We start from the raw sequence: 24,095 nt of genomic DNA on the forward strand, positions 1-24,095 counted from the left end.
TCCTGGGTGGAGGAACATGGTACCTGCTCCATTCATTTAGCCTGCAACAGAGTATTTAAGAACAGAGGCTGCAGCTTTCTCTGGGCTTTTCTCTTGGATTATTCTGAGGTTAATACCCAGGCACTGCTAATGAGCAGGCTGAGCACTGCAGCTGCAGGAGAGGTGGGAAGGGAAAGGTCAGGTGCTTGCTCTCACAGCAAAAGCATTTGTCACGTGTGGAGCTGAATCTAGAGATAGCTAGATGCTGCCTTCAAAATTCCTTAATCTCTTTGAGGAGTTCATTACTAAAAGGACCTGTTTCCTGCTCCACCAGGAGATGAGCAATACAGAGGATTTTTGTTCTCTTAGCTTTCTGCTTCAGTTTCTCCTTACTGGAAAATAAACCCCCTCTGCACACCTTTCAAAGATATTAGAAGTCTCCTGTTATATTCTTTAACTGGCAGCTCATCATCACCCTCAGCTCACATCACCTGACCCAGTCAGCTTGAAAACTGCTTGCTACCCTGCTATACATCATCTCCCAAACCTGCCTGAACTCTCTTTTGGGGTGTTAAGCACTGTGCCAGAAACCTCCAAGAGTAACAGGCATGAGCTCTCCACACCCAAAACCAGGAGGCCTTTGGCCCTGACAGCATCCCTGATACAAAGGTGAGTTTCTCTATGAGGAGCTGTACCAATCCTTACTTCCTTTTCTAGGTATTAAGTTCTGTGGAGTCCTCAATTTCCACCCAAAATTGTGGTCTCTGGCATGTGGAAGAACAGGGAATAGAAAGTCACCACATTGGTTAGGGGGCTGGAGTACAGGATGCACGAGGAAGGGCTGAGAAAACTGAGTGTGGCCAGTCTTAAAATAAAAAAAAGGGTGAGAGGATCTCATTGCTGTCTTCAGCCGCCTAATGGCAGGGTGCAGAGAAGTCAGAGCAGGACTGTTGGAGGTGCACAAGTGATAGGATGAGAGGCAGGTGACAAAAGCTGCAATAAGGGAAATTCTGAGTAGATGGTAGGAAAAAAAAAAATGTACCAGTCCAACACTGGAAGATGTACCCAGTGAGGTTGCAAAATGTCCATCCTAAGAGATATTCAAATCTTGACTAGACAGGGCCCTCAGCAACCTCATTTAGGTGGCCCACCTTTAGCAGGGGATTTGACCAGGTGATTTCCAGGGGTCCCTTCCAACACACACTACTCTCTGAGTAGCGTCCGCTGCTTTGTCAGAGGAGTCAATATGTTCAGGTCACGGTGGCAAGCCCAGCCATACAGACCGACTGCTCCATCCCAGTCCTAGCTAGTTCATCAATACATTAACTAGATCCATTACCTTGATGTAAAGCCTCCCACAGAAACTGCCCTGTCAGCAGTGAGGGGCCGCGGAGCCTTTCAGAACTCTTTCTGCAGGGGTGCCATGATTATGGTCATAAGTTTGCAATAATGATAATGGAGCTAACCATAATACCATTTCCAACTGAGGTAAGCTATGGATTTGTATAAAATACGTATCAAATTATTTCTAGATTTTTTAAGTTCAGAGCCGACAGGAGTTTTTTATTATAATGATTTTGTATTGACATAACAAAGACTTTCAGCTAAGCAGTTAGGACTATATATTTCCCTCATGGCCTCCAAAAGCACCGTAAATTGAAATGTACATTAAAACCAGTCAATCTTTGTTTGCTGGCAACATTGAAGGAGAATTGACTGTATTTTTATTAAAAAAGCTCATATCTTACAGACACTGGACTACAATGAGGAGTCTTAACAAAGTGCTCATTTAAGATTTAAAAACAAATTCTCTATTTGACTAGATCCATAGAAGCATCATTTTGCTCAACAAAAGTGTAAAGATGCTCATTAACTTCTTCACAAAACTGACGACTTGATACAAAGCACCAGACTAAAGAAAACAAGGACCCAAATACTCTATCCTGCACTGACCCGACCCACACATGTGTTGCCTGCAGCTGCTCCAGTAAGCAAACAGGACAACCCATTTCCTTCTCTGTCCTGGTGCCTGGAGAGATCTCTGTTCAAGCTCCTTAGTTGAAATACTTCAGTGGAAAGCCATGTTCACGGAGGACCTACATGTTCAGTCCTAACACGCTGGTAAAAAGAATAGGAAAAGCCTGGGATTGGTAATGAAAAAAATTCCCCTGGACCTTAAAAACTTCACTCAGGTAAAGGAAAAAATAGTATCTAAAAACTATAAAGGATGAATGACAGGACTTGGCCAGGCCCTAAGGCTGCCCCTTCTACAAACAAAGTCATTTGTGCAGAAGTGATAGGTGCTAATTAATAAATAGCACTGTTTTTTCTTTACCAATTACTTATTGGTACGCCCAATACTCCTCTTTGATAAGCCAGTCTAACTTGGTAATAGCTTTTATCACAGCTGTGAGCAAGCAGAATCAGGTATACAGTGCCTTTCCTTTTAAGTTTATCTTCTGCTGTTACAGAATTCTCTGCAGAGTTTGTTTGGAATTGCAATGAATTAAACACCTTATTTTTAATTACTATTATTTTTATTGTAGCAATACCTAGGAATCCCACTGTGGATAAGGGCTTTGCTGTTATGTGAATACAGCTCTGAACACAGAAAAGGGCTGTGTCCCAGAGATCTTACCCCGGAGCTCTGTGATTGATTGCTTATGCGTATTCCTTCCAAATGTTATCTCTGAGCGAGTGTTTTCTGTAACTTATGTCATATTCTATCTCCTGCCTTGTTCTGTGTTTGTATTTGGGGACGCAGTTTGCACGAAGCAGCTGAAGACACAAAGTTGTATTGCCAGGCTCGCTGACAAACTCTACAAAGTACCAAGATCTGCACCCTCTGGAGAATGAAACTAAATTTTAAGTAGAAGAATAGAAGATTTTCTAACAATGCCCAGTAAGTTCATGAGGTAAAGACCACATGAAAAAAAGGAGACAACAAGATCCTTCACCAGTACATGAGAGCTGATTTGAAAAACTCAAATACGCTGTCACATAATGTGATCATTTCACTTTGTTTTCTTCAGGAAAAAAAGAAAACTGAAACCCAACATAGTAAACAGAGCAAGCAGATTGCTGGCCTTGGAGCAGTGAGCCTCCAGAGCACTGATTAAAGCCATCCACCCTCCAACACACACAACTCCTCCAAGAACTAGAGATATAACGAATGCCCTCACAACCTATTAGCAAGCTTTGTATTCTGAACAAGGGAACCCTGGGGCCCAGCCCTGAAAGGTCATGAAATTTCTTAGGCTCAAACTAGACCTAATCAAGGTTTTCCCAAAAGCAAATGCAGGAAAATAATGATATGTAAGAGGAAAATCTAAAAAAATAACATAATTCTCCCATTCTTCAGAGTCTCTGAGCATAGCTGCAAATGGTACGTGGCTCTGAAGGGGAAAAAAATCCGAAATTCGGTTCTGGAGAAAGACGGAGGGGCTTGTTTCTGCAAGGGGGTGCCAATGAACGAGGCAACACCCACGAAGCTGTCCTTCAGTGATGTAAAAGGGCTTGAATAAATTCTGAATCATGTTCACTACTTTCAATGGCCTTGGGGGTACACTGTCCAGCTAGCCTGCATTATTCTACCTTTTGTTATTCTCAGCAAATTTTTACGTTAATCTTGAAGAAGCAACCTTTTCTTTGTTAAAAACAGAAAGGGTTTCTTTTCTTTTTCTTTGACTGCATATATAAGTCACACCAAACTGTCCTCTCACGCATACACTTTCTCATGAACAGAGAACACCTCTTCAGACACCTCCTAACTTGTCACTAGTGATATTTTTTACAGCTTTTGTTAATGAGAAAGAATTAAGATGGGCTTACTGGGCCAAACAGGACTAGTTAGAAAGTTTGATGGTTCATGGAAGGAAATATGGCAAATGACAAAACCAAGTTTACCATCCATGTCTTTTGACCTTCTCTCCCCTTTTTTTAGTATTCAGATACATCCCACAAGGACTATTAGTTGCAAAAGAAAAGTATTTACTAATGATACAGCTTAAAAGCAAAAACAAAAATTACAGCTGCCTGCCTCAAAAATGCCCTCCTACGGTTCATTTATGGGTTTTCAAAGTGAAGGATTTTAGAAATGTAAAGAATAACTGACAGTTTTATATCCATAATGCATTCCTCCCTAGGCACATTTACAGCCTATATAGTGTGTGGTATTTAAAAAAAATCCTGAGATATAAAACCGGTGACTTAAATACAAAATCACTTTTTGAGGCTAATGTAGTTTTATCAGTGGCAAGGATCCTATACTGTCTCTTTGACTGTGACCTATGCTTCACTTATATTAATTTGTTTGTTGGCCAGCCCTGCTTATCGTGAATTTGGTATTTGAGGTGAAGTTCTTTTTCAGACTCTTTCCACTGCACCATTTGTCTTCATAGCACAAATTGTCTTCTCTCTCGACTATTCCACTGACATCTTTGCTTGACTTCATGTTCTTCTATCCACCCCCCAGGCTATGGCTGCCTGCTTATTTATGCTGTCGGCTTAATTTCTTGATTGATATTCTCACATTCCCCCTGCTACTTACTTATTTACATCGCCTGCTTGTTTCCAAGTCCTGCTTCTTTAAGATCACAGTGCTATTTTATTTATGGAAGAGAATCGCTGTTTTCCACAGCATGTTCTTTATGCTTCTGCCACGACCTTCTACTGTGCCAGTTAATCATCCCAAATATTGCTACGTTCAAAGTGCCGTGCTTTTCAATCCTCTGTGCCTCTCTGGTGGAACTCTCTTCCTGGGGACACCTCACCAGCTGAAGCAGTGCATTTTTTTATTATATTCATTATTTAGCACTTAACCAGCACTATATTCTCTAGGTAAATAGAAGATAAGGTACTTATGCTACCTTACTCATGACCTATGGATCTGATTTACCCTTCTCCAGGGTACATGGGCAACAGCAACAGCTCCTACAGCCAAAGGGTTTACCCCTGGGTGTAACAAATTGGCAAAGAAAGAAGTACCATATGAGCATACGTGGCAGCCTAATGGCAAAAGATACAATGTCCTATATGGGGAGAGAGACAAGTGGCTACTCTTATCTATAAACAAATGTTTTGGAAGGCCTACAAAGACACGGAGGTAAAATGTTGGCTCAGGAAAGGCAAGACGACTACTGGTTTCAGTAGTGTCACAGCTTCACTGGGCTGTTTGGTTGATGAAGGATGAATTAGGGCGTGAGTATCAGGACAGGATTCTCTGGGATGAGAGAAAGAGTGGGAGAAAGTGAGACTTACACTGGCCAGCCACTCAGAGAGAGCTTCACCTTGACCGAGTAGCCAGAAATCATCCTGCCCGAAGTGCGCTGCTCCTTTTAGCTATTGCCAGAACATTCTCATTACTCTAGCCAACGGTTTGTCATGAGAAAGGTTGTACCAAGTTCTTTTTGTACAAAACAAAATGTACTGTGGCCTTCTCCTAATTAATGCTGCTGATTTCTGTTAAAAGTGATGACCTTGCACCTCCCAACCAGCACAGAGGGGACAGCGAAGCTTAGTTCTGCTGCTCAGGAACAACGTGCTGCTGCCAGTGCTTGCCATGCCCTTGGGTGCAATGCTGGGCTAACAGTGATGACAAGGAGAAGGGCAGGCAAGGAGAAGAAACTGGGAATGTGACTGTTTAGGTGAATTTCCAAGTGTACGATGCATCCCACATAGTTTAGCACTGTCAAATCCAGCACACCCAGAATCAAGTCTGAGTGGTATCTGGCCCTGGTTATAGCCAAGTTCACTGTCTGGTACCCCAAGCTCTCCTCAACATGCTGGAGACACGCTCCCAGGTCTGATGGGATATTTAAAAAGTACTGGTGGAGTGCTTTGAGATGGACACGCTGAGCTGAAGTAGGGAAGCCTGCCTTTCCTTCGCAGGTGTAAAATGTGGGATGCTCTAACAACCCAAAGTTCAGTAAGTTGATAAAACAGACTAATTTGTGGCCTTATTTAACTGCCTTGCTAAACTTGTTGGCTGTTAAGAAGTTAGGCTTTTTGTTTTTCTCTGCGGTGGAGAGCAGAGTCCAAGTCTGTCCTGCTTTTGTACTGCACAGAAGGGGGAAGGAATTAGCAGAGGCTATTCATTTAACAAGTGGCAAAGTGGTGATGCCACAGGGGGAAAAAATAGATGCAGCTGTGCCTGCAGCATTACTTAATCTTTCTCCCTCCATTGCCTTCCATGAAGATTGAGCCCCAGCCAGCAAAGGAGCAGCTGCTGGTGGTTATACAAACTATCATGCCTGAGTCCAGCCTGAGGCTGGGAGATATGTGTTTGGTTTTCTGCGTCGCGCCTTTCATAGTTAAAGGTTCACAAAACTATCCTCATTGACTGCCCCAGGACTCTGCCTCAGTGCTGGCGTGGAGTTGGGGAATGCAAAAGAGCCATTTGTTTTGAAGTCAAACTGTGGCCAACAGTGCAATAGCTGGGTCACCAGCAGCAGGGCTGATAGCACTGCCCTTACTGCACTGAACACCCTTAGTGGCTGACAGGGAATCTCAGTTGAAGCTGTCTTCAAAAATCTGTCCTCCCTCTCTATGCCACCCCACTGTTAAGCTCTGCATCCATGTCACGCTGCGTGGCCCAGAATCCTGCTGCCTTCAGTACAGGAATACAGGACTGGAAAGGACTTCCCGGGTTACAACCCGCTATTAAAGACAAGCATTTAATCACAAAGACATAATAATAACAAAAAGGCATAAATACTAATTTTTAATTCTCAGTTACATAAAGGCACATCCAAATATAAATCACAATGAAAACTTCAAAGAGAACTAAATTGCCTGATCCAGTGAAATAAATCGGATCCAAAGCAGCCTACTATCTAGCTGCAGAAATACAGCCCACGAGACATTAATTAATATAGAAGCAGAAGGAAAGATTGATGCCAGTTTTAAATAGGTGTATCTCAAATCACAATCTGGTCCAAAGCATCTTGAATTTTATACTTGAATGACATGATTAGTAGTGGGTGGTAGGGGGTGTCCTGCCCAATTGGAAGGTTGTCCCCTGTCATTTTGGCTACTGTCAAACTTCAGAACACTGAGATTTCAGTGGTCTGGTTTTACTCGTTTACCCATGAGTTCATCTGCTCAGACAGAACAGAAAGCTTCTTTCTTCCATTCTTTGATGTAAAATAAAAATGATAAAAATTGACAGCAGAATCCAACTATCAAGAGTCTGCCAGAATACGCAAAAAGGAGAGAAACAGAGATTAATGATTCCCAGCACCATCTATCCACTTTATATCCTGTTTGGAGTTGGACAGTAGAGGTACGGTGGCTCCACCCTGGATATTTTACCATTGCATTTGCAAGAAGACATGATGCAATGGAAGAGACCTGGCCATCCCTCCATCTTGTCCCACCCTCGTACATCTTACACGAGGGCTCCTATTGTTATCTTTCTGCTACAAGTAACCGGTTTCTCCCTCCCTACGGCAGCGCTTAACTGCTTCCAGGTGGCTGTGCTGAAATGGAGAGAGCTCCTTCCATTTCTTACTGCACCAGCTTGCTGTAGCTGTAGCATAGCGTGAAAGCGGTCAGGACTCCAGTTACCACCAGTTGGAATTTCACAAGTACGTGAAGAGAGAACAGACCTCCACTGCTTTACTGACACAGCCTTCTGACTGCTCAAGCTGTGGGTGCAAGGTGGATGAATGCTTGAGGATCAAAGGTTTCCAAGTGTCACTGACTACTGACTCCTTAGCAGTAGGTCAGGAATGTTCTTTACTTAAGAAAGGGCTTTTTTAGTTCCTCAGAGTGGTAATGCTTTATTCACACCTCATCTTTAATTCTTGCGGCAGTATTTTCTTTCACGGAGAGAGCTCCCAGAGGACCCTCCCTCAGTATGACTAACATGCTTCGCTGTACTTCAGCACATTTTCCTGCGCTTGCATACTTGCAAAGCAGCCAGGATGTAACAACCGACAGACCCTGTGCACAGTGCCTGGCCCAAGTCTAAGGATGACATGTCCTATTCATCCAACGAGACATCTATTAAACTTACTATTGTCTACCCTAAGGGGAGAGTGAGTTGTACAGTAATTAGACCTTCAAGAAATCCTCGAGGCCAGCTGAGATGCCGGCTCTGTGCACACAGCCTCTGAACACCTGGGAAATTCCAAATGAAGCACAGACGTAAGGCCTGACTTAAGTGAAGTGATGATGAACATGTGGGCGTAAGAGCAATACATTCATGAGACTTAAACGATTTAGAAAAGAAAATCTGGCTTCAAAGGAAAACAACCAGTTGGTTTAGGCAGATGCTTATTAAAAGCTTGTGCATTATCTCTTGACCATGGTATTTTTAAGATCTCATCCTAGAAAGCACTGGCACTTTCTCAGAGGTAATGAATGTTCTTACCTGACAGCGAAGCTGGACAAAGGGAGCACTTGGTGACTCTCACAATGAGACTCAGAGAGAGGATGGAGGAATGAGAAAAGCAAAGCCTCAGGCTTGGATGATCAGAAAATCCTGAAGGAGTTCAGATGCTTTTCTGAACCTGTTCTGCCTAGAAATCACAAAGGATCCACTTCTCTCATGTGATTTGCAATACTGTTCTGGTTTTAGCTGGAAACCACACTGTATTTCAGCAGATTTTTCTGCTTCCAGCCTAAAACCAAAAATTGCAAGAGCACAATAAATACTCTGTTAAGTCTGACCAAACTTCTAGCCTCAGAAAAAATATGTATCCTTGCTTTATTAGACCCAATTTGGATCACCCATCTGTTGTCTGAGGGAGTTTGAAAGCTCATGGGTGGAATAAAAAAAATAAAATCTTTCCATCTTCTTAATTATTCCACTGGAATTTGCTCACTAGTTTCCTGCCAAGATAGAAGTGTCTGAAGGGGACAGCACCTGAAGCTTTTTGGAATGGGTTTAGTTCAAGCTCTATGTAACAAGCAAGTGACAAGTGTATTGTGTATTGTCACGGGCATCTTTCCTCATAAAGAAAAAAAAGGCATTTATAGATCTGGAGTTATTTTCCCCACTCCTCTTTATTACTTTTCCTTTGTTCTCTTGCTTATCTATTCCTTTTTAATGCAGAAGATAATACAATTCCTATTCTCCTGGCTTGTGATGTTCAATGCATTTTGACATGTGATGCTGGTTGATGAAATTGGAGGAGAAAAGCTGCGTGATGATTTAAAGTGTTATTTTCATGATTGTGCCACTCTTGAGTATGGCACAAAGGCAAACATGACACATGAGCCTCCTGAAGAAAATAATCAGGATGACAGAACGTTAAATTAAAAATTAGACTGTCCTGGTTAAACCAGGATGTCTGGACATCTAACCTTATAGGATTATATCTAACATCCTTTTACCAGCGACAGTTAATGCTTGAAGGGATTTTATTCTCATGTAATCCCTGCATTGCTTTCAAATCTGCTTGTTTGGGGAGATATAATTAAAACTTATTATTCCTCCTTTCTCTGCCAACCAACTGTCAGAGAGCAGGAACAGAGAAAACAAGATTTCTTTACCAACGAAAAACCTTGGGTTTTTATAACTAAAGCCTTGTATATCTGCTTAATTTCAAACCAAAGGATCAGTCCAGCCCTTTTCACTGGCAAAATGTAGTGGACATGACAGGCACTGATATCAACTTCCTTTAAGAAAAAAAAATAAATATGTTGACAGATCGTTGGAGAAACAGGATTTTCAGAAACAATCTCTTTCTCCTCCTCATTTCTCTTTGTTCTGCACCTTAGAGTGTATCAGCTGGCTTTTGCATATGATGCAGTAAAATGACTAGACAATTGCTATTGTTCATACCACTCTATCTGTTCTGTGTATTTAGTGCAAAAGAATAAAAGAGGATTGCATATAGTATAGGTGTATCACTGGACAAAAGTGGAAACCCCACATGAAATTTAGGAGGAACGCTCTAATGTACATATAGTACCTATGAGCGATACTGTGCTGTTTAGATCCCTGAAGGAGTTTCAGAGATTTGACAACCTTAAACCCAGGGATTCAGGACTTTTTCATTGCTGATACACTCTCTCATGTCAGTTCAGGTTGATCTTAATAGCTCAAATCCAGGAGATGAAGGATGGTATCTCTACCAGTTTCAGAGAGGACAGAGAAACCTGCAAGGAAAACTTTAGACACCATGTGGCCAGAAGAAATGAAAGCTTTGCTTCTGTGTTTTACTGGCATTTAAATAAACTGATAAAGGCAAAACTCAGATAGTGGGGTGTAAAGGGTAGCTGGAAAATTTCTGGTGTCTATTAGCTGTATTAGAGCAAACAGACTCTCATTCCTTCTCTTTACAGACATTTGTCTTCTCCTCAGTACTGAAGCAAACAAATTTCTCCCTCTCTTCCACTCCCTTCCTAACCACCCATCCTTGCTCAGCGCACACTGGCTCTTCTTCCACCCGATATCCAGAATCCAGAAGCAGACTAAGCACAGCCCGAGCTCTTCTCCTGCCCTGGGACAGCAACGTACAAAAGGACCCCCCCACCGTGCTAGCCCCCAGCCATTCATCTCACGCGCTGCTTTTGACTCCTCTGGTAAAGTGCCACAGGAGATGTGGCTTTATATTGCTGTGACACATTTCCCCCCGCTTCTCAAGGCTGACACATTCTACGTAAAACTGTTTTGTTGTGGTTAGCTGAATCACCTCATTCCTCATGGAGTGCTCACAGCTTCGCTGTTAGCGTGACGTTAATATTGGCCCCGTCCCTGGTGGACAGGCAACGTGTGAGTAACCCTGCCCACGGTCCTCACCTCCTCCTCAGTCACCCGGACCCTTCACTTACAGGTCCGAGCCGCACTCACAACTGTCTGCAAAAAGCCTAACACGACATTTCTGGAAGCAAATCAGACCAGTCCCTGTGCGCCGAGAGGCTTCTCCTCCGTGGGCACAGCCACCCAACTGTGTCCAGCAGGATCCCAGCCATGGGCAGCAGTCTATGCCGCCTGCTCTGCCTGTAGGCAGCTCCGACCCCGTCACGTTGGCTCAGCGGGTGCCTCGGGGAGGTCTTGCTTCCCTCCGAGGGAAAACGGCAGCCTGCCTGTAATTATTTTTCAGCGGATTTCAAAGGACTAGCCACTCAATTCTTCTAGGAAGAAATCCACAGTAGTAAATGATCCTATTAAGTTTGGTGTGCAACTAAGTCCCGAAGCTGCAAAAAAAGAGTGATTTAATAAATAAGAGAGGGTAGTTTGAAGACACACTCATAGCCACCAAAGGTCAGCGATTACAACAGTTACCATATGGCACTATGTGAAGGTGGGAGGTGGGAGGGAAAATGCAGGCTCCCAGATATCACTGTGTGGTATCTGGCAGATGATGGGCTTTCAGTGGTGATACCGTATACATCACTGAACAGATTCTGCAGTTATGCCATAGCAACCTTCGTTCAATCAATGAGGCCGTAACAGTGTCAACACCAAGAAACTACGGCTCCTTGTTTTCTTCAGATAAGAATTTCTGAACAACAAAAGAATAAAAATACCCAAACCAATCTTCCCTGCAAAAGTGTGGGTGTGATTATCACATGGTGTGTGTATCACTCAGCTCGGCCCCATGATAATTGATGGGGCTGTACTCATTTAGTACCAGCTTAGATCTGATACATAAACATCTAGCGCTCCCTTTAGCAGTCAAAATTAATCAGGGTTTGGGGTTTTTTGAAAGCTAGGACTGAATTCACTGAATACTTCATTTTCTTGAAGAATACTATTGCTTCTACAAGTAAAGAAATTCCCAAAGAAGTAGGCTTCCCAACAGCTCTCCCTTCAAAGAAAGCAAGCAAGTAGCTTTTTATTTACTTGGGAGAACCCCTAACTAGCAATTCTCAGTCACCCGCAGGTGGCTGATTGAAATATTAAGGTCTATTTCCTGCATCATGCTTGTGTGGCAGCTTTGCTGCAGCTCATTTTTACACGCTAAAAGAATGCATTATTTGGGAAAAAAATGCAGGAACTAGAACAGGTTTTTAAGTCATTTTAAAGCTAAACTCAATTCAGCCTGCCTTTTCTAACTCTTTAGTAGACATCAGCAATACAAACCTTTTCTTCACAGGTGTTAATCTTGTGGCAGACAGTTTATCATTACAAAGGATGAGAAGATACCTCCATTTCAATGTGCTAAATAGCTGGCCCAGAGACCAATACTACAGTACAGTCTAAGCTATTTATTCTGCTTTTGTAGAACTTGGCAACAATCATGGATATGACACATTTCACCCTTCTTCATTCCTTCTTGTTCTTTGTTCTTCCCTCTTAGATCCTGAAATTCAATCCTGTGTTTAAATACATCCCTATTCAGAACAGATCATAAGTCATAAAATTCCTTTTGACCACTCAGTTTTAGTCTGAATCAGGACCTCAGTAGTAAACCCAACTTTTTCATAGTACTTTTGGTCATCTTTAAGGAAAATTCAAACTTCTGTTCTGCGTACAACCCAAAATCTGAGTCATGAGAGCCAGAAGAAACTTCAGCAAAAATGCTGTAGAGATTTCTGATGCAGACAGTCTCTCCCTTAAAGCAGCTTGAAGTAGCGAAAGCTTTCAAAATATCCAGGCAAGTCTTCAGTCCGTACAGTAATCCAGTAGGTTCATATTCACTCTTTGTGAGCCATGAAGCAGGTATTAGACTGTAAAAGCTAACAACTGGAAAACAGTTCCCTTCAACCCAGAAAAAACTCTTTGGACACGGGACTATAAAAAATAATCAGGAAGTTTTTAATCAGTTTGTGACTGTAAAAATAAGTAAAATTTGAATAGATAACATATTCATTCTCTATTTTTCTACCTGTGTGCAGTAATGAATTTAACTCATCACTGAGACAGGGTTAAATTCTACTAGCCAAAGTCAATGGGGTTAAATAAGTGATTTATGTCAAGGCAGAATTTGCCTTGTAGTCTGTATTTGAACCAGGTGATCCACTCAGGAAAAGCTACACTACCTACCACTTGAACCCATGCTAACCTATCTATATTATGATATTGATTTCCTCACTCTCATTACTTCCTTTCACACGTTAAGTAATTGAGTAGCCACCTTTTTATCATATCACCCCTATTTTTGCTATGATATTTTATCTACTTTTAAACAGTAGATACACGCCATATTAACCCATTGCTGAAATCCTTCTTATACAAGGACATGTAATCTTTTTCATTACACAGTGCTTTAATAACTTACTTTGTTAATAGCCCATTCATTTCAGACAGTTTGATATGGCAGATCCCGACTGGATTTAGTAGTTAGCAAAAAGCTATGTTATCTTTCAGAAATGCAAATATATTATTTCACTCCTATGTGTTGATCCAGATTTTAACCTAACGTATGATTAAGATAACATGAACATCTTTTAGCAGCAATGTCCTTTTCCAAAATGCATGCTTCATTGTCGAATTAAAACTAGAGCTGGGTAATCTGCAACTTCTACTGAAGGAAGCAAGGAAATGTTATACGGCAGTTGCAGAGATGAGAGAGGGTGAAGATCATGATAACTGAAACTACCAGAGGAACTCAAATAAGAAGTTAAATACGAAGACTGGAATTTGGCCAGCAAATCTAGGTTAATGGTCTTACCCTTGAAAAACTTCATAGCAAGTGTTCAGCACCTAGGTTTTACAACTCATCTTGGATAGCTAGGTGATGAACTGCACTGTAAAGATGGCTTTGTTTCAGGGTCAAAGCCTGAGGAACGGAAAAGGGCAAGAGCAATGTATAACATTACCAGCTTTGTTCTGTAAACCTGGACTGTTCCTCAAAGGTCTCCCACTCAAGTGTAGCCCAGAATCAAAATATGTAGCCCAAGACATAGCTTCACATCTTCAAAACACTCAAACAGGGATATTTAAATCTAAAGCAAAATACCAGAGCACGTAGACTTCAGTTTGTCACTGCCATAGGGTTCAAATAATTACCTAAATACAACACTCATTACATATTCAATTAAAACTTTGTCAGCCACAAAAGCTTAGAAACACAAACCTGTCCCAGTCTACATTCAACAAAATGAAAACCAGTTAACTAAATACCATAAGACTCAGTGGGAACACTGACATATGTATGCAAGTTATTTTAATTAGACTATACAAGAGAGACACACACAATCTGCTCCCTTATGAAAACCCAGATGTAGGCTTAAGTACATACTACACCTAGAGTGAGGAACACTACCAAATGCTAAGACTTCTCAGGAAAACATTCCAATCAGCGACCTCTGGAAAATTCAACATTTCTTTCCAGATTTCTAGGCCAGTCCAGTGTCTCCAGCATTCACCCTGAAATAACTCTTGCAGGCAACCAGTCAATTACTACAGCCAGCTCTCCTACCTGCTTTTATTTAAAGTATCAGCAGTCAGATATTTTGACATCAGCAGGTGGAAGAGCCTCATTACTTTGCAGACCTAAACCCACAGCTTAATTAGTAACATAAACATCTATAAAGGAACAAAAGGTGAGGGACAGCTTGTTTAGCTGAGCTCCCATTAAATGATCACCGAAATTTATGTGTACTGATCTACCTGCTATAATAGCTTGGCCTCTTTCTCCGATATCCTTCTCTGGTACAGCGCCAGCTTCATAGTGTGGGGATCATACCGAGTTAAATGAGTAGTGTGGGGTGCCTTATCTGCAAAAACACACTTTCCCACTGCTCATGGTATTATGAGATTCACACTAGTCATTGCAAATTTTGCTGACTCGAGTTTTGTTAAAAAGTAATCAGAGGTAAGTAGCAGTGCCAACCAGTAGCTTGAGAAACTTCAAATGAGAACGCAGATTAGCAGCTCACTCAAGTAAGGAAGATTTCCAGTACTGGTGGAGCTTCTGCCTTCTGGGAAAGAATAACCAGATGAAGCACATTGCCCCAGAGCCAGGGTGCCTACTGCAGAAAGAACGTCTTGCAGCACATCACAAAACCGCACAGCATGAGACAAGCATTTTGTAACTATACCAACTGAAAGTTACATTTCTTTCTAAAATGGGCGGAAGTCAATAAATTCCTACGGATAGAAGGAGTTAATTGATTTTGCTGCCACCTGTGAGCCAAAGTAAGCCGTGAGTATAATATTACTTACTGGCTTCTTCACACTATTGCGAATATTTCACACAAGAGAACTCCAGACAAATTATTCTAGTCCTGTGTCTTTTTATTGCTGCTAATAGCTTGTTTCAACAAAGAGTCAGACATTCCAAAATTGATGGGAAGAATATTGACATTGGCTTAATAAATCCTTCCAACCAGAAAGAGTTGAACAAAGGGAAATAGGTTACAGTTTTCCTTGTGGACCTGTTCCATAATTAAGGAGCTTGGGGCAGATTTTAAAGACCGACAATTCCAAAACATGTGTCAGTTTGTAATTCCTCTGATCATTTCTTCTCTCAGTGTGCCCCTCTACCATCTAAATGCCTTTTAAAGTCTGCCCCTTGAACATATCTTTCCTTGGCAATTTATCTCTGTGCATATCCTTTTTGATATGCAGGAAGCTTAGATATACTACATACTGATGGCTAAAAGTGATGGGCTGCAGAAATAAAGCCTTAACTAAGATGAAATCAGAAAATCTGGAAAACTACAGGGACAAGGTTGCCTGAGCAGCTTGTTCCAAGATTAGTGGTGTGCAAAGTTAAGGTTTTCAGACAGTCAGCCTTAAGTTTTTCGGATATTCAGAACAGAAATTATGTGGCCTTGAATTCAGCACATCACAAGCAGCTTAGCATCACTTGACTGCCAGAGCCAGACTGATTTTTATGATTGTTAATATCGGTTGCATAATAAGCTCATATGTGAACATCACACACAATCTTGATTAATACGTATGTGACAATGTAGTAGCGAAATAGGAGAGGTATCCAGGGGAAGAGGTAGGAAAGGGAGGACTCATCCACTTCATGATCTGTGTCACACAGTGTGATATCGCTCCATCTCACTCAGCTGCATAAAGAAAAGGAATACAACACTTCTTAGAAGAGATCTAGTTTTTCTAAGACAGGAGTATCTGGAGGACAGCAGAATAGCAACAGGGTCTGTTATGCTAGAGAAAGATGGATAAATGCTTTTTAAGCTCTTTGTGGGCGCTTGACAATGAACCTCAGAGGTGCAGAGCGAAAAAAACCTTGCAGTTTCCACACTCTTGTAGATAGAGCTGTAGTTGATAAGACCTATAAGAAGATCTTAAAACATATACCTTTACAAGTAAATTTATTTCTATCTAGGGAATTAATGTAAGAAGGTAATTTTCTACCCACTTCTTCCTCTGCCAGCTGTTTTGCTTTCTGAAGGACTAGCCCATGTTCAAGCAGACTGGGATTTACAAAAATCTTAACAAGCACAAAGGATTTTTTCTAAACCCTTCTCTGCTCTGTTGCATGTAGAGTTTTGCCTGCCTCATTCTTCTTTTATTCTCTCTCCTACATGATACCTCTTATCTCTCCCTTGCTCAGTCGCTGTGACTGGTCCCTCTCAAAACTCTGCATATCTGCTTGGCCCATTGCCTCAGCTGTGGGGACAAAGCTCTGCTCACTGATATCTCTCAATCATGAAGCATCAAGCTTAGGGCACTTTTGGGAAAGATGTGAGGCTATCTCCTCCGCCTTCTTGTCTACCTAGAAGGCTGTAGTCCGAAGGGATAATAGAGACATTTGGGACAGGAACAGGAGCCCTCCCACACAGCAAGAAGTTGTGCTTACAAATGTTGTCTCACATGGAGGGAGTAACTAAATTTTTACTCCCTAACTGGCTGGACCTGTCATCACTCCAGCAAATAAATAGTGAGGATGGGTGGAAAGACTAGCTTTCAGCCTGATCTGAAAATAATTTCTGAGCTACGGGAATGACAGTGCTTTCAGGCTGGCTGTTAGAGGAAAATGTGGCTCTTGCATGTGAGAACAGGGTATAAGGAGAAGGCTATGGGGCTTGGACAGTGCATAAAAGGTCTGAAGCTTTGCTTCACTAATTTTCACCTCAGTGAAAATTTCCTCTGCCCAAGTTATAGAAAACACAGGTCTATTCTGAACGGCTGTTTGTTCAAGAACAGATTTCTTTGAAGTTCTGGCAAATGGTCCCTGTGAAAACTGCTGAAAATTCCAGTACCACTGATTTAGAAATGGGCTTTTCATAAGCAAATATCAAATTACCTTGCTATCTTCATGTGAGGCATTGTTCAGTAAATAAAGAGGACTGATAATTGACAAAAAAGCCAGATATCCAAGTTCCAGAAGGTGAAAAAAATTCCTTCATATCATCCCTTTGATTCCACCCCAATGCAGCTGAACTCTGCCTACAGAGAACTTCTATTTAAAAACCAACAGCAAAATATCCTTTTCTTTCCTTTGTACATTTTTCTTCTTTGTGTTAGGGAGTTGTACCGACTTTGTGGAGTCATTGCAGTTACTTGTAAATGATGTATGAAAAGAAAAGTTCCTGTCCTTTCTGTGCACCAAGAGAATACTGGCAGCTCTCAGCAAACCCAAAGATGCTGCTTGTTTATATTAAATTCAAACTCATCAAGTAAAGATCCTGAATTGAAAGATAATTCTCATCCATCCAATTACCTCTATTGCTACTTCAAGGAGACACATTTCAGAAGAGTCTTTCTTTGCCCCTTTATCTCTCTCCCCCCAGCCCATCTTCAAGTTTTAAAGATTTTATTTTTAAAGGGCAGGTTTCAAAGTTTAGAGGGTAAAGCTTGGGGAGGGGCATTTCTAAAGGCTTGGGTATGGTTCTTTCTGATACCACAGGCAAGAATTCCCCCAAAGACTGATCTTACAACCAAAGACGACACTGGTGCAGTTCTAAAAACCAGAAAAAGACCCCATGACAGAGACTATGGGCCAAACTCAGCTGTTTTCCCTCTTAAATTCACCCTCTCTTGGTCCAGTGGGAAATCCAAGGTATTCTGTATAGGTGCTTGATTTTCACAGTAATTAAAGACTTCATTGTGTAACCACAGGAGTCTCTTGTTTATTGAAAAAAAAAACAACACGATCCCCTGTTCTCTAGGAACACCCCAAGATGCAGTATCTATATTTGACTGTTACTTTTAGACCGCTGCAATAGCAGTTTTTTAAAAGGGAGATACGCTGAATACAGCATACTGTTTGTCTTGCTCTCAGCTACAGGTGAAACTGCAGCCTCTGTTGTCACAGCTCTGTTGATTTCAAAGCCCCAGAATTACATCTGTGCTTTTCTCCCTGCCATGCTGTTTGATTAGGGGAAAAGTCACCACAGTTCTGCTCTCCTGCATTTAAGCATCTTTAACACATTGCCAGCCAGCTGACAAAATGACTCTTAAGCATAAAATACTCCACCTTCTCAAAGCTGCATGTAAAGGAAAATGCAGATTTTTTTTACTTCTTTTTAATGCTTAAATAAGCAGTCTATTCTTTCAGAGACATGAACTGTCCTCCTTCAGTTAGCTACCTTCTCTAACATGCTGTTCCACTATAAAGGCATGTAAATAAATTACCTTATTTTTCCCATGTGAATAACACACTGACATTTAATTCTAACTAATGCTCTAGGAGGTAAAAGATGGGAAGAGCTGGGTCAGAAAAAAGTATTCTCCTGCCGTTTGGAGTGAGAAGCAAGGAAGAGACAGATGGCAGCTTTCCCTTCTTTCTGAAGCAATAGTGTCTTAAAGCTCTTGGATGCTCTATTCTTAAATCTATAAAGAGGTTTGAAAGTGCCTGTGTGTGAGAGGCTGGCAAGGGTGTACTTGTCTATGGGAAGTATTCCTGCTCTGGATAGGGTAAGAAAAGACAAAACAAGAAATGGCTGGAACATTTGGACTATAGGTTTGCAATGCTCTGTGCTGACCGGGTACATTTAGATTTCAGTTCAGCAGCTGGATATTAAGAGAAAAAAGAAAGAAATATCTCTAACCCAAAAATTCATCTTAGAATAAAACATCCCTGCAAATGCTCCTCCTTTATTGCTTTTGATCGCACACCACCTTCCCCCTTGCCTCCCTGGGGGTTTTAGAAAGAAAGTTAAAAGAGCTCCAGCACACAGTGATCCTTCACCTCCTTCCTGGCTGCTATACTCCTGCAAGCCGTTCTCCAAAGGGATGTATGGGCAGACTTGGAAGTCAGACACAAAGAAGTCCAGGTAGAAAATCCATCCAAAGCCAACCTAAAGTACTGCACACACTCATCTCCTCGATTCTTCCACAGCAGACCTGCTCCAGACAGCAGCGATCATCTTCTGTTGCAGTCTGCCACAGCCTGGGCAGGACAAAACAATTTCGCAGAAATCCTGGTTTTAAGATTCTGTTTCAAGGTGAGTCACGTTCTGTTTTCTGTGCTGTGTGGAGCTGTGATGTCTGTCCACAGAAATACCCAGTCTAGCTCATGACCCACGGTGTCGGAGACTGTACGAAAACAGTTTTAGTGAGAAAAGAGATTATGGAATGATTAAAGGTGCTTGGCAGAAAACTCTTTGCACCTTTTTTAACACTTCCTGCATCATTCAGCTCTTCTGTAGGTTCATGAGTCTGGATCTTTTCAAAGCCTTCAGTGACTGAAAACTGTTGCCAGTTCTTCCTTGCTCCAAATAGCTACTGTGGTCTAGGCACAAGTACCAGGAAAATTACCACCTTAATTAGCTCCACTGCTGCTGCTCCGTGGTGTTCCCTTTGTCTCCTGTGGCCTGGGAGGTTGCTCCGAGTCATTCAGAGGCAACACAGGTCCCCTGCACGGGCCTGAAACGCAGGCAGAGTGAAGGCAGCTTGCAGGCAGCTCTCCCACCCTCACCCCCTCCCGTCCTACACGTGGGAGGGAATCTTAGAAATCACACCTTACATGTTGTACCTTCTTCAGGAAAGAAGAGTATTTCAGAGCCACGTTTGTGAATACGCTGATCAACACAGCCCAAGATTTTATAATGTGAAAGGCAAATTACAACTTTAATTCAATTATACTGGCTATGGGATGGATAATAGACTTCGAGCTACATTGCTGTCTCTCCAGTGTCTCGCAGAAATATTACATTAATTCAAATAGTGGGAAAAAGAATGTCAAGGTTTGCTCTAGAGCTGATCTTCTGGTCTACTAACTGAGTGACAATTGCAATAGTTTGTTTTCTGACTGAGGCAGCCAGATCTCAAAAGCCTTACACCTTGCGGTAAGTAGAACCGAGGTACTTCACAATACACTTGATTGCATCCATACAGAATTGTTTAGCGCATTTTAAAGACCTGAGTCTGCAGGGGTCCTAGTGCAGGAAGACATAAAGAAAACAAGGTTTTCCAACTGAAGAAGTAGTGACTTTCTGTTTGCAAGAGTTACGCTGCCTTGCTGGGTGAAAAGCTCGTTGTTTGAATTTGTATGCTCGTGTTTACTTCAACTTGACATGGTTGATCTCTGTGCCAATCACACACAAATATGTACATCAAACTGTTTTTGCATAATCTGTTTTTTGCAGTTAATCAAGAAATATAGAAGGATTTAATCTGGATTTATGCTGCCAAATTAGCTAAAATGTAGAGTTATGTTTTTCTGTTCTATACCAGTTCTTGAATAAGGAATCCCGTATTTCAAACTCATATTTAACTTCACCCATTCACATGTACAATCACTATGGACATATTATTACAGTAGAGGCATGATGCCAGACTTCCTAGGTGACACTTACATTTTCGCCAAGCCATAAACCTTACATCAAATTCATTTTCAATCTACTGTACCTCCTGAAGGCTTAGGATATTTGTTTGGTCAATCAGTTCTTGTAAATCACAGACTCACCTGAGACCTGACTGTAGTTTTGCCACTGGAACCTATCACAGTCCTAAACATAAGTTCAAGAACAGCACTGCCTTGTATAAGCTGAAGAACAGGTGCTTCAGGAGAGAGAGGCTCCAGCTTTGCATTGCCTATGTCTTTAAGAAAGTGTATACCACAGAACTACATACGGTGCTGATTGTAAGAGTTTGCTATAGGTAGCTGATACAAGGTATAAACTTTTTTCAGATGTTTTTAAAGTATCATATATAAAACACTAAAGGAAGTACAGCTATCTGGCATTCTTGTCAAAGCTGGAACATTGGACGTTATGTATAAAATATTTAAGAAATATAGTTTTGATGTGTTATTTTCCATGTCTTTCTGCCTGCAAGTGGAGAGGTGGATGGGATTCCCAGAGAGTCTTTTTTATAGATTCTGCTGACAGCTCTACAGATCCACTTCCTTTCAAGCCCCGTTGGTTCTCTTTTTAAGGAAAACACAAAACAAAACAAAGCTGGTACATCTTCTCCAAACTTTACACAGAAAAATAAAAGAAACTTTGCCTACAGAGAAGTTTGTTTTTAACCATTTCATTTTTATGTTGTTTCATTAACTCTGGGTGCCCTGGGGCACGAGACACACACAGAAAACAAAAACCAGAGACTTTTGCCCTCATACAAAACCTGTTCCTACCCACCAAAGTTAAGCATGGCAGTCTCACAGAGCCGGTTTGTTAATAGGTTTGGATGTCTTTGAGATAATACATGATAGATAAAACAATACACGAAGCCTTTTTAAAATCTATACCCCATTCCTTTTTTTTTTGAACCCCCAAATCTCTAGTGGCTGCGAAATGTGAAACTTCATGATTAAAACCAAAATATCTAGCTGTTCAGTGTGACTTTTTTTCTGATGTACTCCTCACTTTATGTGTGTGTTAATTGACTTTGCTTTTATTGGGACTTATCAGGGGACTGAGTTTTAGCTAATCACTACTAAGCACCTGACTGTTGCGCAAACTAGACCAAAGAGCTGTACATACCATCTGGAGAAGGAGCAGAGGGATAGAGGAAAGACTTTTGGCTTCTACTTTGAGCTCTGCTACTGATTTTCCACATACCATTTGGCAAACTGTGTAGCTTCCCTTTTCCCCAGCCTTATACTTAACCAGCAAACCAGTTGTGACAGTCAAAGTCTTGAAAGCATTTTGAGATCCATGGATTACAAGTTTCCAAAAGTTTTCAAAGTTTCTCCTCCCGCAACTGTCAAGTATTATTATCGGCTATAATCTCCCTGTCAAATGTTAGGGGAAGAGGTAGAGAGGGATGGGGAACAGCCAATAACAATACAAATCTTCCACCTCCACAGTCTTCTAAATTTATGACCACTGTCATGGGTTAAGGGTGGTCTTATGTTCATTGGTGTCTGTCATACATACAAGGTGCTGCTGGAGATTGGCACAATACAGGTAGAGGTTGAGAAATCCAGGTATCAGCCTAAAATCGTAACGCCAATGCTACCCAGAAGGAAGGGAGGAGGAAATATCCCCTCTCCTCCCGGTGTTAATTGCCATTCTGCTATCTCACCAGCTACCCACTGCAACATTAGTCTCAATTAGCACCCCTGATGGTAGATGCCCTGTTGCATGAGTGATTTATGTCTCACACGCCAACAACTTTGTAAGGGCCTGAGTTAGGCAATGAATCTGCAATCTTTCTAGAGTTAATCCATATGAAGGCAGACCCACAAGACACTTTTGCTTTACATAGCTGCTCCTGCCCACCCAATTCTGAATTAAAACACAGAAAAGTTGGTAAAGTTCCCTCTTGCAAGTGGTTTGGACTCCTCTCTGCAAAGCTCACTACAAGCTGGCAGTATGGCACTGGGCCTTTGCCAGCATCAGTTTTTAAAAAGCTTTACCCTGAATCTCTGATGCTTCTATCAATCCCTGTAAATAATGGTTTACAGTATTACTCAGGTTTTACGTGTTAGGACAACAGCTGCATAATATTGTTGTCACTGCTGATGCTTTTGCAGGAAGGGGAGTCAAGAATATGGTCTACATCTCAGCTGAAATAGTAAAACAGCCACCTAAGAAACGATTGGTTTTACATTCGGCGAGTCACCTGAACAAAAATAAAAAATATTCTAAGTAAGTTTTTTCAGTTCAGCTATTTATTAGTTGCCTTTTAAACTCCTGTTTGCAAACACTCACTCACACTGGTTTTTTTTACAAGATCCCAGATGTTTACATAAGCAAGGTATCAGAAGGCAGCTTGTTTCACAGGTGGATTTCACCTGTGTAGAAGCTCATACATTACAAAAACTAGCACAGCCTGCCTCAAAGCCCTGCAAACAAGCAGGAAGCCCCTCTGTTCCAGGATCCAATCCGTCACAGACAGAAACCAGCCTGCCTCCATCCATCAGCGGAGCCACGCTGATTTTCAGCAGCTGGCAATCTGGCCCCATATGTCTTAGCTGACCAGTCACATAGCACAAATAATGAACAGTCACAGCAAAAGATTAATGAACTCCAGACCACAAATCACCCATGCAAATGATCCTGGGATTACTAGTGTTTGTGAACAGTGAACACAACTGCAGCTTCTCGCACAGATTACAATTGAGCCACAAAGACCATGTGAAACAACGCGTATGTGAAAACCTCAGCGGGACAGAGCCATTAGCACAGGATTTCAAACCGTAGAGACAAGAGCAACGCATACAAATTTGATCAGGAAATCAAATGCAAGCTTTGGCTAAAAAAATTGGTGAATAAGAAGTTTGCCAAGAAATGCTGTTTTAGGAGGATTGTAACTACCCATGAATTCAGATTGAATTTGATAAAACTGTTTTGGCTCTAAACAGTGAAGAAATGTTTCCAGTACCTCCAAAATATTTAATTCTGTTATGTTGCAAGGAAAATGTTATGGCTTTTTATTTTTCAGTGAGACTTCTACTTTGAATTCTACTTTGATTTGAATACCTTATTTTAAAATGGTAATAGAAAGTGTGTATCATCCTGAAAATGAAATGAAATGTTTAATTTTGGACCAAATTGTTCAAGTTTGGATCAAATTTGTATCTTCACCCATAATAATAGCACACATGCTAGATATATGTATAAGTACACATGGATGCATGCATGCTTTCCTTTCAACTGGTTAGGCCAATGAAGTGGAAAAAACCTTCTGACAGCTCTACACAAATATTTCTATCAAAATGGCAAAGCCTTTCCTTCACACCCAGAGCATGCAAAAATCCCATTTGCTTTTCTGAGCCTTTGCAGTTCCTCAACCTTGCACTACGGCCCCACGCTCACAGCTCTGCCTGACGAGCTGAACAGATCTGATGGGTGTGCAGCATCCCCAGAGGCACCCAGACAGGTTAGAAAGCACACACTTCCCC

Source organism: Buteo buteo, chromosome 22 (assembly GCF_964188355.1).
Source record: "Buteo buteo chromosome 22, bButBut1.hap1.1, whole genome shotgun sequence".
NCBI lineage: Eukaryota > Metazoa > Chordata > Aves > Accipitriformes > Accipitridae > Buteo > Buteo buteo.